The following is a 17,148-nucleotide window of genomic DNA, read 5'->3' on the forward strand; positions in this document are numbered from 1 at the left end:
GAATACTCCATTTTTTAAATAAATAATATTGACAGTGTTTGTTCTGGCTTCCTATTAAATTCTTCGGCAAACATTCACATTTTTTTTTATTTGAGTGGATTTTCATAGTCTTTCCTCAAACTCATTTTAGTGATTTACATTCACTCGTCACATTAGTGAAATAAATGTTAAGTGATTAACTTAAATGTTTATTTTAAAAAGTGACCAGATGAAAATATTTCAGGAGACAGAAATTTTGGCAGACCACATATTCAGAGAGAAAGAAGGAAAAAGTTTTGAGGTATGTAGTATTAAATTCCACTGTCCCTGAAAACAGTCACCAAACCTTTTATGTTTGCTCAATTTATAATTTATTGATAGCAATGGAGTACCAATTATAAAAACATATTTTGGAGGGCTGCTGGAAATTTGCATAGGCAATTTTTATTATCACCAGAAACATTAATTTATGTATAGGCTATTTTGCTTTTGAATAAATAATGTCTATGCTCTGATTCAACAATTGTTTACTTGAGCACCAAACAGTGAGATGAATGCTATCATATCACTACCATATTATTTCATTTATTCCCAAGAACAATGCACAGAGGTTGGTTTTATTATTACTTTTATTTTATACAGAACAGAAAACAGAAGTTTGTCATGTCTTGAGAAAAATTCTTCAGCTTCAAATATTTAAGAAGAATCTATTCTGTTGCTTCTCCACCAGGAGGTGACGAAGTCTTAATTGGTGAGTACAGTGTACCCCCTTCCCCTCTTTTTTTAATCTTTCTGGAAACTTTGAGTTTAGGAAAGTATTTCTCTTTCATCTTCAAATAATCCAGTTGTTTTCTCTCTGTGACGTTCTATAGCTGTGGTTCTCCAAGTATGGTCCTGGACTGGCAGCAGTAGTATTACCTGTGAACTTGCTAAAAATGCAAATATCCCCAAACTACTGAATCAGAAATGAGGGCGGATGTATGTGACCCAGAACTCTGTGTATAACAAGCCCTCCAGATGATTCTGATGAACACCGAAGTTTAAGAGTCATCACTCAAGAGAAGCTGATTTACAGAGATAGCTCTATTGAAGTTGATCTAAACGATCATTGTCACTTTTAATTCCAAATCTGTTGACTTTAGTCCTCATGAAACTTACCTCCTTGGTAGCATTTAGAACTCACCACCATCTCAGTCTTAAAATGGTCCTATTTGTTTTCAAGGACACATTTTTATCTGATCACCCCTTCTGAGATGTCCTCACTAGCTCTCCTCTTTGTTCCTTAATAAGATTTCCTAAGGTTCCTAAATTCTCTTTTCACCTCTGTTCATGCTTTTGATGGTTCATTTCATCAACTTCCACAGCTTCAAGCATCACACAGATGCTGCTGACTTCCACATCCCTATCTCCTCCTTAGATCTTCTTATTAGTTGAATTATTTCATCGTTAATTCAACATATATTTGTTACTGTGCAGCAGACACATTTGTTGAGGTCAGCAGAGGAGAAAACATTAAAATGTGATGTTCTTTAGGCATTATCCTAACATACCCTGTTGTACTAAAACCAACCTTCTGCATAAAATTTATTTTCCTTTTGAGTCTGATATCAGTATCATAACCCACATTGAAACTGACTCCTCCCTTTCCTTCATCCCACATATACAACCAACCCCCCAAATCTTCTTGCTTCTTTACATACATATCTCACAAGCATCTCTCTCCCTCATGGCCAACGTTTTGAGTCCTGTTCTCATCCATACTGTAGTAGATCACAGTATATACTCTACTGCAGTAGATTCCTATCATTTTTTCCCCATTCAATATATCTTTCACTGTGTTGTCTGACTTATTTCCCTAAGCTCAGAGATTGTGTCATATCTATGTCCTGCTTAGAATCACACAGATAAAACAAACAACACACTTCAATGCTCCCAACTTCCCACAAAGACCAAAATCTTAAATAAAATATTTAAAGTCCCTCTAAATGTGGCTTCAACTTTCCTGTCCAGCCACATGTCCCAGCCTCCCTGTGCTACTGCACTACTGCCATAACTCTCCTGAACTGTGTCCCTACAAGTGACTTGATCAGCACTTCTTTCTGTGGTAGTATCCCACATCAGGACCCAGTTCCAGTGATGTCACCTTTTCTGTGAAGCCTCTTCTAACAACCTTACTCCAGAACCAGACAAAATAATAGCTCCCTCTTTCATACTCCTAGAATATTTTGTTGATGTCACTAACACTGTCCCATTGGACTTTTAACAACCTGAGAGCAAGAATTATACTGATTCATCTACGTATGCCTGGCATCTGGCTCAGGGCTTGGCACATTAGTAAGTGTTTAGTAAACAGAGGCAGGATTGATCTACCCAGTTTTAATATGTTTGATTTCCATATTGCAGCCATCTAGAGGCAGAAACCTTTTTTTAAAAATATTGTTCTACTTTCTAGATGCAGACCACTGAAAGTAGAAACAGGTAGAGCTGACAAGGTAAGCAATCTTAAAACCCAGTCCGCACAAGCAGGTGGTCATGGTCTCCTAGACGTTGGCACATAGAATCATAGCTCTTAGTGGTGATTCTTGTTAATCATAAAAAGATTAAATCATATTTTAAATTCTCTGTTTAAGGATTGGGAAAATAAGGATGTTTTGTTAAAGACATCCTTTACTAAAAATATCAGGATTTTAAAATTGTACTTATATTGCTTAGGATTGCATCTAGCAAATAAGTGAAATACCAAAATAGCACAGTCTTTAAAAATACAGAAATCTTATTTCTTTCCCTCATGCCATTCTGATATTGCAGCCTAGTGTGGCACATTGAGTCCATGGTAAGGGATGGAGGTTCTATCTGTCTTGTTGCTCTGCTTTTCAGGGCTTCCACTCTCACGGCAGCTAAACATATCAAAGGTAGAGCCCTAGCAGTTATGTCCACATTCCAGTTCTTTCCCTTTTAGCCTTCCCAGAAGGTGTCATACCACTTCTGCTTACATTCTCTTGCCCAGAACTTAGCAAATGACCATTCCCAGTTGCAAGGAGGCTGGGAAATGCAGTTTCTATTCCATATCTAGAGATTGTGGTTCTAATACTAAAGGAGGAGGGAAAATGGAGGCTACAAGACAACCAATATCTTCTTAAACCAGCATTTTAAGCTTCTATTTTCTGAAGCACTCCTTAATGTGCAGTTTAAAAATCTCATCCTCTGGGGCACCTGGGTGGCTCAGTCGGTTGGGCAGCCGACTTCAGCTCAGGTCATGATCTCACCGTCCATGAGTTTGAGCCCCGCATGGGGCTCTGTGCTGACAGCTCAGAGCCTGGAGCCCGCTTCAGATTCTGTTTCCCTCTCTCTCTGCCCCCCTCCCCTCGTTCATGCTCTGTCTCAAAAATAAATAAAAACATTAAAAAAAAAATCTCATCCTCTGACAGTGACCTATAGAGGAAGCATCACAATATTTGAAAGATGAGTCAACCTCCCACATCTGCATTAGCAAACTGTCAAGTAGAAACCAACTTTGAAAACACCTATTCCAGATGGCCAATAGGCACATGAAAAGATGCTCAACATCACTCCTCATCAGGGAAATACAAATCAAAACCACACTGAGATATCACCTCATGCCAGTGAGAGTGGCTAAAATGAACAAATCAGCAGACTATAGATGCTGGAGAGGATGTGGAGAAATGGGAACCCTCTTGCACTGTTGGTGGGAATGCAAACTGGTGCAGCCACTCTGGAAAACAGTGTGGAGGTTCCTCAAAACATTAAAAATAGATCTACCCTATGACCCAGCAATAGCACTGCTAGAAATTTACCCAAGGGATATAGGAGTGTTGATGCATAGGGGCACTTGTACCCCAATGTTTATAGCAGCACTTTCAACAATAGCCAAATTATGGAAAGAGCCTAACTGTCCATCAACTGATAAATGGATAAAGAAATTGTGGTTTATATATACAATGGAATACTACTTGGCAATGAGAAAGAATGAAATATGGCCCTTTGTAGCAACATGGATGGAACTGGAGAGTATTATGCTAAGTGAAATAAGTCATACAGAGAGAGACAGATACCATATGTTTTCACTGTTATGTGGATCCTGAGAAACTTAACAGAAGACCATGGGAGAGGGGAAGGTAAAAAAAAAAAAAGAAAGAAAGAGAGGGAGTGATCCAAAGCATAAGAGACTCTTAAAAACTGAGAATAAACTGAGGGTTGATGGGAGTGGGAGGGAGGAGAAAGTGGGTGATGGGCATTGAGGAGGGCACCTGTTGGGATGAGCACTGGGTGCTGTACGGAAACCAATTTGACAATAAATTTCATATTTAAAAAAATAATAATTAGAGGTAGCAAAATATGCATTTACAGCATTTTAGGCCTTAAAAATAAACCAATAAATGTAGTTTTCAATGGTAAGTTTAATATTACCATTAAAAGTTTTATTTTAGGGGTGCCTGTGTGGCTCAGTTGATTAAGCGTCTGACTTTGGCTTAGGTCATGATCTCGCGGTTCGGGAGTTCGAACTGTCAGTGCAGAGCCTGCTTGGAATCAATCCTCTGTCTCCCTCTCTCTCTGCCCTTCCCCCACTCACATGCACTCTCTTCCCAAAATACACATTAAAAAAAAAAGAAAAAAGAAAACACCTTTTCCAGTGACAGTCCACAAACTGTTATTAGCTCAGAAAGAGAGAAGATCAAAAATTGAGAACACTTTAAAACACCCAATAACTTGACATTTCAGATACATGCACCATGATCAATATAGTCATCTCACTGAATTCAGTGTAGACTAGTTCAAGTATCATCTAAATTATTCGGTAAGTCACATGTGGCACAAATTGAGTGTATGTCACGGATACCGGGACCATGTGTTGGTCCTAAATGGATTAGAAATTTAAAAATAAAGTCCTTCATAGAGAATTTGAGAAGCACTGGTATACATCAGTTTAAGGGAAACAATGGGGCCAGAATATGGAGTTCCTGGCTTCTGATCCAGCATGAACCACCCTGGTCCTTCACTGCTCTCAGATGCTAGCACTGATGCCATCCAACCCACATTTCTGACCACCTGGGGAGCCCCAGAGCCATTTCTAACCAGAGCTGTAAACCTGGTATGGATGCTTCTGAAACCTGATTGATTTTTCTGTGCCTGGATTCCAGTATTCATGGGACAGGCCCTGTACACTTGGGTTCTGCTGGGCATTTCACACTGAGCATTTGCCTCCATTCCCCTCCTATCCTCAACACCATTTTAGATCCTGCTCCAAAGTGCATAAACTACAGAAAACTATGATCCTAACTCTCACCCAGTTTTGAAAACCCCCATTACCTAAAAGCCACCACTGCAGCACTCTTCCTCAACACACACACACACGCACACACACAGTGGCAAAAGCAATGTAGACCCAACCCATTTTCTTTTAAATCAGTTGTCACTCTCTACTAGTCTGACCAAGTTGTTGAATTCACTGAGTTGCTGCTGAATTTTTGTCAAAGTTTAGTTTTGGTGATTGATCACACCAGTAGTTTTCATAGATGATTTGACAGAGTAGCTCAGTTATCAGTTTTCCATGAGTCACATTTCAGTTGCTGAAGCAATTCTCCAGGACTCAACATGGAGATGTGAATGGATGAGCTTTCCTTAAAACGCACTTTACAGATTTTCTATTTCTGCAGGTGTATGCTCTGCCCGTCTCTACCTCTGCGGGTGAAAAAGGTTCTTTACAAACTCTCCTCTACCTGGTAAAAGATATATGCTTGCTGGGTTCCTGCCATTGGTAATTTGGCAAATTGATTTTCAGAGAACTGGTCTAGTGTCACCACCAAGTGCCACATCCTACTGGAGTTAAACTGTGTTTCCATTCACAGAGTAAATGATTTCAGCAGCTGGAAGCAAACTTTTAGGGAAGAAAAAGATCTTCACCAAAATCACTGTTTTCACATATACTTGTGGTGCCAAATAACATACCAAAAAACATTCACATTCACACCACCTCCACCCAGAAGTGTTTCTTGCACTGCAATAAAGAGTCCCAGCAGTTTGTGTGTGGATGAAGGGTGGGGGGCAGATGAAGGAGAGTAGAGAGTACAGAATTAAGGCCTCTCTTTGCCTCTACCTTGATGTAGCACTTCACCATTTTAAAGCACTTTCAAATATACTGTTTCATCTGATCCACACAATTAGTTAATGTGTTTGCCAGGATCCACACTGCTCTATTTTTCAGTGGAGGAAAAGGAAGCTTATAAAGGTTAAAGAACTCCCCCCACAGTCACACAGGCAATAAGGGAAGGGCTCTGCACCAGAAATAAAACTCTCAACTCTTACTCCTTCATTTGGTCCTGACTCCTACGTGAATAGTTTTTTATATTTCCACCTAAAAGGATATCAGCCAAATATTTCCTTCAGGTATGATTGGTTCCTTCAGGTATGATTGGTCTGCCTCTGACCATGCTTTTCCTGCTCTATTAATACAGTTAATTTATTTTTTTTATTTTTCACACAGTTCATGTGGCTATAAACTCTTGAAGGTGAAGGCCAGATCTTCTCCATGGTTAGCACTGTTCACAACATATGTCTCTGGCATTCAATGGATCTCCATTTAGTTTCTCTCTTTGGCCAGAGCTTCTTTGGGTACTTTAATGGCCAGTGGATACTAACCAATCAAGCAGTTTCTAAGGTTCTGGCAGGACTTCTAAGACCTACTCACATATAAGTTCAGGAATGAGAATAATATGTCAGGCTATTTTAAACAATAAATGCAACTGTTCTAAGGGCAGACAACACAAAGGGTTTTTTTTTTTTTTTCTAGTCTCTTTGAAGACTAGAAATACAGATCGATGTACAATGCCCATCATCTCTCCCAGAAACTGAAGATTTCAAGTTTTCTTCTATTAACGATCCATCTCATCTGGAAAATTTGAGCTGACTAGTGTTGAACCAAATATTCTAAAACGCTATTACAAAAACTGTTCAGTAAGAAGGTAAAATGCAAAAGCGTGTTGGGTAAAGAACTTAACAAGAAGGCTGCAACCACTTTAGAAGTGTAAAACTCCTTCCACAGGGGAGTTGGGACACTAAAACTTCCATCAAAGCACATGAAAATGACATCAGTGGTCTGTTAGCCCCTCATAAATGGACCAGACCTGGGCAAAGACGTTTGAGCAATGTCAGCCCTTGTCAAATCCATAACAAAATTTGACATCTGTTAAATCATTAAAGATACAAATAAAATGTTAACCAAGACCGAGAAGGAAGGCAGAGTGCTGACAGTATGTATTAGGACTAAAAGTAAAAGGCCAGAAAAGATGTGATTAATTCCTGGACTTTGGAATATCACTATAGCTTGTTGGCTAAACCTTCCCAAGTTTCAAGACACTGGAAATGACTCTGGTAATAAAAAGACTATGGAAATCTGGACTAGATGGATTTAGGGCTTTTCACACTGATATGGCTGTTTCTACAATAAGGGGATATCCTTTGGCTCCTCACATCTTCATCTTCCTCCAGATACCTGGTTTCAATTTCACAGAATGTAATTCCCCCTGACCTCAAAGAGAACTTTGTCCTTGAACTAGCTCCACAGAGCAAAACCCAACTACTGGCCTATAGTAATCATCTTAGCTTTTGTACCTGATTAAACAGTGTTTTCTATTTTCCTTGCCCTTTCAGTATGGGTCATACTAGCTTGGAGGTTCCCTTGTCCAGAAAAGAGAAGAGTTTCTCCTCAAAATTTGTGACAGAGAAAAAGCTACTCAGACATCAAATTGTTTTACTTCCATTTTCCTGGGAAAAAGGAAATACCACATTTCCCATATTCTTCTGTAGGCACATGGTGCTTTGGGAATGATTGCTGGCTAACAGAATGTGACCAGAAGTCACACGTGTCATTTCCAGGCTGAGGTAATTAAGAATGGGCATGCTTTCCCCACACATTCTCTCTTCCCTTTCCACATCAAACTTGGAAGTCAAGTTCTGAATGGTATAACTATAAGAAGAGGTCAGCCTAGGTCCCTGAGTCAACAATTGGAGAAAAGATGCCACCTGACCCACATGGGGATCTTAAGTAAATGAGAAGCAAACTAGTATTGGGTTATTCCACTGTTATTCAGAGATTGTCTGAGACTGCACTTAGTATTAATTTCCATGACTAATAAATAACTTCTAGGGGTACCTGGGTGCCTCAGTTGGTTAAGTGGTTAAGTTTCTGACTCTTGGTTTCAACTCAGGTCATGATCTCATGGTTCATGAGTTTGAGTCCCACATAGGGCTCTGTGCTGACAGCATGGAGCCTGCTCAGGATTCTCTATTTCCCTCTCTCTCTCTCTGCCCCTCCCCTTCTCTCTCTCACATGCTAAAGAAAGGGAAAAAAATAACTTCTAGAATGTTGAAATTTTCTAAAATAGGTAAGTCTGAGACTTACATAATAAATGCACCATAAATGGATGGGGATGAATATGCAGCCACTTGACCTCAAGGAAACCTAACTGGCCCAAAGGAGAACAGACTCCAGCCTTCATATGTGGGTACATGGCAACTTCTTGCACTACAAAGGTGCATAAGAGGAGAGGTACACAGGAAGTACTATTCCACACCCTTGGGATCTGCCAATCGGACCTTTTCAAGGAATAGCCAGAGTGCACTAACTCACTAACAGGGACCTTCACTGCTGTCTGGGGGTGGGGCTGGGAAAGGGAGAATGGAGAATCAGCAGGAGGAAAAGGCAAGTAATCTGGACCACCGCAGCCCAACTCGATACAGGTAAGAAGGCAACATGTCAGTAGGGCTTCCAACATGCAAGTCCCAAGTGTGAGCCCAGGCCTGGCAATGAGAAGCTGGGATGACTATGGAGATCATATCAGTATCTTGAGGGCAGTGAACAACAGCAGCAGAGGCTCCAGAAGCACCAGTCTTCAAAGTGGAAGTGTAAGACTGTCGAGCCAGCTGGGGCAGGTTGAGGCTCTGGGAGGGCCACAGCATGAAGGGCTGCTTGGAGGGGCTTCAGTTTAAGGTGAGCACCGAGGACTGAGGAAGGGGCAGGGTTGCAGGCCCAGTGACCTCAGTGGTGGAAGTAGCAAGGAAGTGCCTTTTTGTGAGAATTTACTAGATCCTTCTCCCACCAGGACTGGTCTAGAAAAGAGTTTACTGGTTCTGCCTACAGCCATATTCCAGAATCTATTGAAGACAGGAGAGGAATCAAGATGCACACCCATTAACAGAGTATGGCTGTCTTCTCACTCTTCCTTTCCACCTCCCTTTCCCTGCAAGAGCTTCAGGGAGTTGGCAAACATGGCCAAGAAAATCATGCCACAGTAACAGGTAGGCCTCGCTGAACTCCCTTCATGAGATGGATGGACCCCATTGCTGGCTGCATACCACATTGTTCAATGCCCACTATCTACACTCATGAGGAGAAAAAACTTGTTCCTCATGTGCCTCTCTCTTCTGCCATCATAAGGCCTATTCTCCTTCTATCACATTCTGTGCATTTGCTAAAGAAAGGAGCTGGATATTTGTTCTAGATCATTTGGCCTATACCCCGAAACAACAAACACAAGCCTGATTGTGCACCCTGGCTGACATGGATATAAGACAGCAGGACTCGGCACAGAATGAGGCCTAGGTGTGCCAGCCCTCCCAAAGTTTAGCCTTCCCTCTTTTTACACCAAACTAGTGGATGTTATGAATAAAGGGTAAGATTTTATTCACTCAAAAATATTTATTGAGTACAGTGGTACAAAACACTGGAATAGCTCTTTTGGAAACACTGATGCAGACACTGTTCCTGCACTCCTGGGGCTTATGGCATGATAGAGATAAGAAATAGTTTGCAATAATTTTGATGTAAGGAAGGATGTGTTATGTGCCTAAATGATGGAGAAATAAAATGCCACGAGAGCTAATTCAGAGAAAGAGGAGATTACTCTCAGCTGGATTCACTATCATAAAGTATTGGTGCTATGTGGCATCACTGAGTTCACCCCATGTAAATACTTTAGGTAGAAGCTAAGGATGTTAGATGATTACACAAGATCATGGAGCCAGTGATAGAGACAACGAAGCCTTGAGCCCCTTTCTTCTGAATCCAACTTTTTGCCCACCCTGCTATGCCATGCTGCTTCTTAGCAGCTTAGTCATGGGGCTGCCTGGAACAAATTACCTGCTAATCTATATTCAGCCAATCAATGCATAAGCAGCATGAAGTTCATGACTTTGGGAAGCTTACAATCTAGCAAAACAGGTCAAACACATACATATAAGTTTCCATACTTTTTTAAGATACAACTAACCTCGGCAAATATAGGGACTAGATTGATATATTTAACCCATTATCAACCTGCAAGATTTAGCAGGAGGAGAAGGGTGAGAGGTTAGTGGGTACTGAGCAGGTGAAAGAGAGAAAAAGGAAGAGGGACAGAAAGAGAAAATCTCAGAGGCCATTTGCCCGGAGAGTGCAAGAAAGGTGGTGGGTCCAGGACCGAGAATTGGTCTCCGTAAAACCCAGAACCACTGCTGGGTCCTCGGCAAGTACTCAGTTTAAAAGCTCTACACAGTAAGAGACAGAGTGAGTGGGGGAAAGGGGTCTATCACGTTGTATTTTGTTCCTGCCCCAAATCCCCATTATTTAATAGAATACTGACTTTCTGTAGTGACCTGTAAAACCTTAGTGCTTCCACCCCCATCCAACATAATACTCAGAGATCTATCAGCCTCCTCTTGGAACTCATTCATGCAGTGACCAATATCAAGGTGATCTAAACAGCTGCCATCCACTGGTGACTAGGAGTGGAGCTACTGTATAGAACACACCAGAGGACCTGCAGCCTCTGGACCCAGTCCTACCCTTGCTGGTTCAGCGCAAGGCCTATCTTACCAACACCCTCTTGTGTCTCCAGAGGTTTAACCACTATGGGCAAGAAAGGAGGGTAAGGGAACTCAGAAACCTTGTTCACTTAACTGTACTAAAAGATCTTCACATCCAAACTTTGGTATTCTCATTTGCTCTGAAACCCAGAAGTACAAGTACTCTTGAATATTACATTGCTGTGGAAAAATAGAAAGGAACCTAACGTTTGTATTATGTTAATGACAATAAAAAACAGCAGTAATAACCTAACATTTATAAAAAAAAAAAGTCTCTTAGTGCCCGGCTCTGGAATACCCTCTCTATAAACCTATGGGATAGATTGTCTCCATTTTACAAAGAAAACTGGGTCTCAGAGAGAGATTAAGAGCCTTGCCAAGGGTTACAGCAGAACCCTAAGTGCAGAAGCCAGCATTGAATTTAGGTCTAATTCCAAAGTTCTTTCCAGACATCAAACTGCCTCTATGTAGAGAAACAACTTTATTTATTTATTTATTTATTTACTTACTTACTTACTTATTTACTTATTTATTTATCCACATCCAGTTTGGAGTCCAACTCAGAGGCTTGAACTTATGACCCTGGTATCAACACCTGAGCTGAGATCAAAAGTCAGACACTTAACCAACCCACTTAACTAACGGAGCCACCCAAGTGGCTTGAAAAACAGGTTTATATCAACCATAACAAAGTAAAAATATCCCAAAAAGAGTATCACAATGGAAGCGGTGGGGGAGGGGAGCAGTTGGTCTCACAAATAGAGCAGCATGTAAAACATGCTATGGTGCCTGGAATGTCATGGTTAGCATTACCACCACCACCACCACCACAAGGAATACGCTGCTTACTGTAAGAAACTGATATGATTTCTCCTTCTGCTCATTGAGGATCATGTTTCACTTTTCACTCTTCCTGCTAGGAGGCTCAGAGACAAATTTAAAGTTCTTCTTTAATAACTGTCTAGTATTCCACATACATATCAGGGTTCTTATTTTCTTCTTATCTTGACCCCAGCATGTGATTTCTATTTTACCTTGTTCTACTCATTTACTCATCATTTTCATGTTTATTAGGTGCACTCTCATGACAGTCCTCAAAACTTCCGTGAAATAAGATAAGGTATGCATGATATTAATTAAAAAATAACTTACCTGGGTAGAGCTTTCATCTGTAGCATCACACAGATTCTTTTGTCCTTTGAATTCTATTGCTAACAAATCTGAAAAAAGAAAAAAAAATCAAGACACCATCTGGCTGTCTTTGGAAAGGCAGAGGTAATTCAGGTCTTTGATCTGCTCTGCACATGGACTGAGAGAGGCAGAGAGGACCAAATCTCCCTGACACAGACAATCACTTGCTTTATTAAACAAGTGTCTTATATTATACACAGAGAGTAATGCATTATGTGGATGCACAAGAAAAACTTATGATGAAAAGTAGATACTGAGCATACTGAGTACTCTGGGTTTTTAAACATTAACGTCACAGCTGTTTCTAATAATTTTTCTCTAACTGCAAGCTTATTTCCACAATATGTACTAATGTAACTGTAACTGCCCCAAAATGTTTTTCATTTTTTTAAAAAATGAAGTCTTCTTAGAAATAACTATGCATCTGAGAGCTCATGACCATCTTAGATCACTACTCCATACACAGGTTTTGTTGCACTCATTGTTTGGTCTGCTATGAAGGAAGGTGAGGCAGTTTGAAACAGCTGATCTTAAAGAACTTGTGAAATGTGTCTTTATAAACAACAATAATAAAGCAAAACAAACAAAAAAGAGAGCCTCACTAATGAGAGAAATCAAGGAAGTTATTAGGTGGTGCGCCCTGGGATTTTACATGGCAATGGCAATGGGGGAGAAGTTTATTCCTAACCCATATCTGGGGCAATGATAATGGTAACAGGTCGTGTGGGAAGCTGAGAAAAAACCGGCCGCCGGTTGGCCCAGGGCTTGGGGAGATTTAAGTCTTCTGTTTCAGGGTTGGTTGCATTACAGCATTAAAACTCTGGGGTTTTCCTGTATTCAAGAGCAAAGAAAACATGTATTACTAATCCTTTCAGGTTCCTCCTTCTAATTACCTTTTATTTTCAACTGTGTCTCTCCGTCCAGGTAGATGCTTCATTTTCCAGACGGTTTTATATTTTTGTGAAAGGTTGGGAGACTTCTGGGAGAAAAAGTTCATTTCTTCCTGGAGAGACTCTCCGCCTGGGTTTGGCAAAGTCAGAAACCAATGCCTTCTCTGAGGCTGGATCTCCTGCGCGGCTCTGGGTGGTCTCCATCGCGTCTGCGCTTCAGGACAACGCACACGGCTTCCCTTTCAGCCTAGGTTGCGGAGGCCGACGTTCGGCTCCTGCCGCGGGTTGCGGAGTCCCATGGCTGCTGCCCACCGCCGCGATGAGGTGGAGGGGTCAGCCCGGAGCCGAGTACGGGGCGCGGGGCCAAGCCTGAGTCTGCGGGACGTGCCGGGCCCGGCAGCTCTGCTTCGGGCCGGGATGGGGCAATGCGGCCAACGTTGCCAAGGGCGCCCTGTGTCCCAACACGGCGCTCCGGCCGCGCCCGCCCGCCTTCCGGAAGCGCTGCGGGCCCCAAGGAGCCTAAACCTCCACGAGGCCAGTTCCTCCCGGAGGCCGCAGGCCAGGGCCTGAATACCTCAACCTCCACCTCCAGATATCTGGGGCGGGCTGTGAACAGGCACACAGCGGAATAGTTGACAGTCTCTCTGCCTCCCCGCCGCAATCTATTACCCCACCACCCGGCGGGTGAGTCCGGCAAAGATTATCCCAGTGGTAACTTTGAGGAGGTTAAGGCGGGGACGTGATCAAGGTCACGAAACAAACCCGTGCGGAATCGCGTCGCAAGCGCAGCCTGTTCTGCCACCTCCACCCCGCCCCGCCCCGTCCCGGAGTGCTCTGGAAGGGCGGACCACTGGCCTGGGCGCAGGCCGAGGCCTGAGGTCAGGGTGGATTGGAGATTACGCCCCGGGGTGAGGAAGCGGTGGGAGGCGCGGCTGCCGAGGACGGCTAGGGCCCGGGACCGCGCGCGGGGCGGAGCGCGAGAGGGGGCGTGCGTCGCCGAGCCTCGGAGCCACAAGGAGGCCCCGGCTCCCCCGGCCGCGGCTGCGGGACCTCAGCTGCGAGCGCGGTGTGCACCCTACCCGCTGGCGCTGCCCGCTGAAAAGTGAGGCCCGTGCAGTTCCGGAACTAGAGCTCCCCGCGAGGGGGGGAGGGGGTCTTAAGTTTTCACTCACTTTGTTCTGTAACCTAGTTTTTAAAGGAAATTCTAAATTCAAATGGATACAACACACGAACCGTCTTCTCTACCCCACTCGTTTTCCCTCCTCGGCTCTACTGTGGTAACCGAGATAGGCAGACCAAGCCTCACACACGCGCACTCTCACGCACGCACTCTTTAAGCCTGGGGTCTTCATGGATTCCAAGGCTTCCGCCGGCAGGGTGGTGTGGCCTTAAGGGTGTGAGGAAGTTTCTGAGAGGCTTGATGGTCCTTATTGTCAGTCCCCTAGCAAGAGCCAGACGCCGCGCCAGGCGGTGACAGAGGCTTCGTACCCTCTCACAGGCGAGAGGGGGCGTGGGGGGAGGGCGCGGGCGCCCACACTAATCAATAACTCCCTACGGGCTCTGAACAGCAGGGGCCTTTTCAAGACAGATGCCCCGGGAAATGATCTATTTATTGTTCGCACTTACTGTGCACTTAGCACCGAGAGGGTTGTTCTTTACACTTATCAACGGAAACCCGCGGCTGGGATTCCCTTTGGCCGCTGAAGCGCGGGTCCGCCTGTAGCCGCGCGTCGCCGCCGCCACAGGCAGCGCAAGGTCTTGGGCTTTACCATTCCAACAGGTGGCGAGGGCCGGCGGCAGCCGGTCGGGGCGCCCCTTGCCCTATCCGACCTACAGGTCCCGGGGCGCCGTGGCCAGCCGCCACGCTCCCGGGAAAAACGCGAGGGCTTGGCGGGAGCCGGGGTTCCGGAATGGGGCGTGTGCATTGAAAAGCGAATGCGCAGGCGGGCGCCGGACAGCCAACAACTACGGCGCCGCCGCGGAGAACTTCCCCGGGAGCCACCCTTGATTTCCCGTAAGAAGAGTTAACTGTGAATAGCTAAGACGAATATCCCTTTCAAGTGACTTGAGCAGAGGACCTTCTCCGGGATCCAGACACTGTGGAGGTTGTTACTCCATGCTCATCACCGCCCCCCCACCCCACCCCGCGTCAAGTTTGCTTCCCTTAGTTCTCTTTGATTTTACACACACACACACACACACACACACACACACACACACACACACACACACTGGAGAATTCTCGATGGTGAATTGGGGGTGGGGGTGTCGCTAAGGCGGAGCCATGCCGTTCTCCCCCAACGTGTTGTGTTCCTTTCTAGGATAACTCTGAACTCGGGACCGAGTCGGCGGGTCGCTCGGATCGCCGCGACTAAGCCCCATTCACTTGGGCCAGGCGAGCCCAGCGGCTGCTGAAAATCGCTGCTGCTTGCTGCGGGCGCGCGGCTCGGAGCGCGCTGCTTCCCGAAGCCGCCCGCGACTCTGATTTATGCTCCAGCGGCTCGCGAAAACCCCAACGCTTTGGCTGGGTTAATTTTTGTCAATTGTTCTTCATCACACTGAGATAGTTTGCAGCTTGAGGCGGGTCTTATTTATCACCCTGCACATTTGAAATACAGTCAGACATAAAAATAACTGACTCTGGGACTCTGGCGCAATATTGGAGCCGTCGGGGAATAATTTGGCTAACTGACTTGGACGTTTCACCTTCTAAACAGAAATGCAACTCTCAGTCAAACTGTAAATCAGATTGTCTTCGGCAATGGGGGGGGGGGGGAAGGCATCAAATCCAGAAGGGAACACAAATAAAATGAAAGAAAACGCACATATTGACCAAAGGAAAAATGAACTTCAGAAATCCAGACTGGATTTTAATTTTAGACGTGGAACCTCATCGGGAATGTGAATTCCTAAATGTTTTACCAGCCAGATCCGTCCCAGAAATTTCTAGGGTGCTCCCCGGAAACTGAACTGATTGTTTCATTTCTTATTGTTACTGCTGTTTTTGTTATTGAATGAGAAATGCTTTGGGGGAACTCTCCTTGAAGAGCTCTAATTATAAATGTTAAGGAGAGGGTGCAGAATGGTTTGGGAAGGAAAGGATGGGAGCTCGAAAGTGACCTAAAACTTGGAAAAGAAGGAAATCAGAAATTGCCCTGGCACTCGCCTTGTTCACAAAGTTCTGTGAACAGATAGAAAAGAATTTGGTATTGTTTTCTGCGCCTCAGCGATTCCTGTCTCCGCCTAAGTGGAAGCCCCCAATAATGAAAGCTCAATTTCTTACCGCCCCACATAGACCAAGTGGTTAAAAGTCTGGCCAGGACTAGCCTTCGGTAAGGCAGGAACTGGAAAAAAAAGAGAGAAAGAGAGAAAATCCATGCAGGTGACCACTCAACAATGGATCACAAAGGGAAACTCAAAACACAACCAAATAAAACTTATGCCCAGAAAGGGCACATCTGCTATCATTCTGCATTATTTCTACCCCAGGTAAATTTCATTCTAGCACACCAAAGTGGGAGATCAGCCTCCGGCTTTCACGGAGCAAATCTGAGGACCGTTTTCTTGACTTGAACCCACAGCGACCTTACCTGTAGGCAGTTGCTCTGCTTTTAGGGTGTTTAAACAAGTATATATTTGTTTAAACTCCTTTTTGACCAAGTTCTTTCACATAACTTGCTTCTAACATTTCTCCAAATAAAGTTGAACAAGAGAGCTGTGACTCTTAAAATCCACAAATTAAATTTAAACTTAAAGATACCACAGGGGGCTTCAGGTAGAAAATTGGAGGGATTATTTTAAAATCACTTTGAAGGTTTAAGGAAAGATACCTTGGTAGTTGCTAGTACTTGGTATCCATCGATATACTGAATATATAATATTATGATTGCAATCAAAATATGTAGTTTCAAAGGTGTTAAATGAAATAAAATTAAATCTAATTTTTTGATGGAAAAAAGATCAGCGATTTGGTGGGCATTTTTTTTTCCTCAACAGTAAAGTGAACTGGTGGTGGGTTTTTGACATTTGTGGGATCCAGTTCTTAATCTGGTGGTTTTTCTATCGGCCCCAAGCTGGCTTTCCCCAACTTGACATCTCTGCTTCTTCGAAGAGGGATCTCTCTCAATAAATTCAGACCGCTATGCTGCCGGGCAATACCCCTGTTGTGAGTCATCCTTTGCCAATAGATGGTCTGATGTCCTTTTCAGTATAACCAGCTGGGAAATTA

General features: G+C 43.7%; 1 long non-coding RNA gene across 2 annotated transcripts in view; it reads right to left on the minus strand.

The window, feature by feature from the left end:
* The window catches only part of LOC128315585 (uncharacterized), a 107,611-nt gene extending 94,225 nt beyond the window's left edge, over positions 1–13,386 (minus strand). For both annotated transcript variants that reach the window (XR_008298488.1, XR_008298489.1), the window contains exons 1-2: positions 12,924–13,386; positions 11,992–12,059 (exon numbers count right to left, since the gene is read on the minus strand). This is a non-coding gene — a long non-coding RNA (uncharacterized LOC128315585). The remainder of the gene's footprint in view (positions 1–11,991; positions 12,060–12,923) is intronic.
* Between the last annotated feature and the right edge of the window lie 3,762 nt (positions 13,387–17,148).

This window comes from Acinonyx jubatus, chromosome B2 (assembly GCF_027475565.1).
Source record: "Acinonyx jubatus isolate Ajub_Pintada_27869175 chromosome B2, VMU_Ajub_asm_v1.0, whole genome shotgun sequence".
NCBI lineage: Eukaryota > Metazoa > Chordata > Mammalia > Carnivora > Felidae > Acinonyx > Acinonyx jubatus.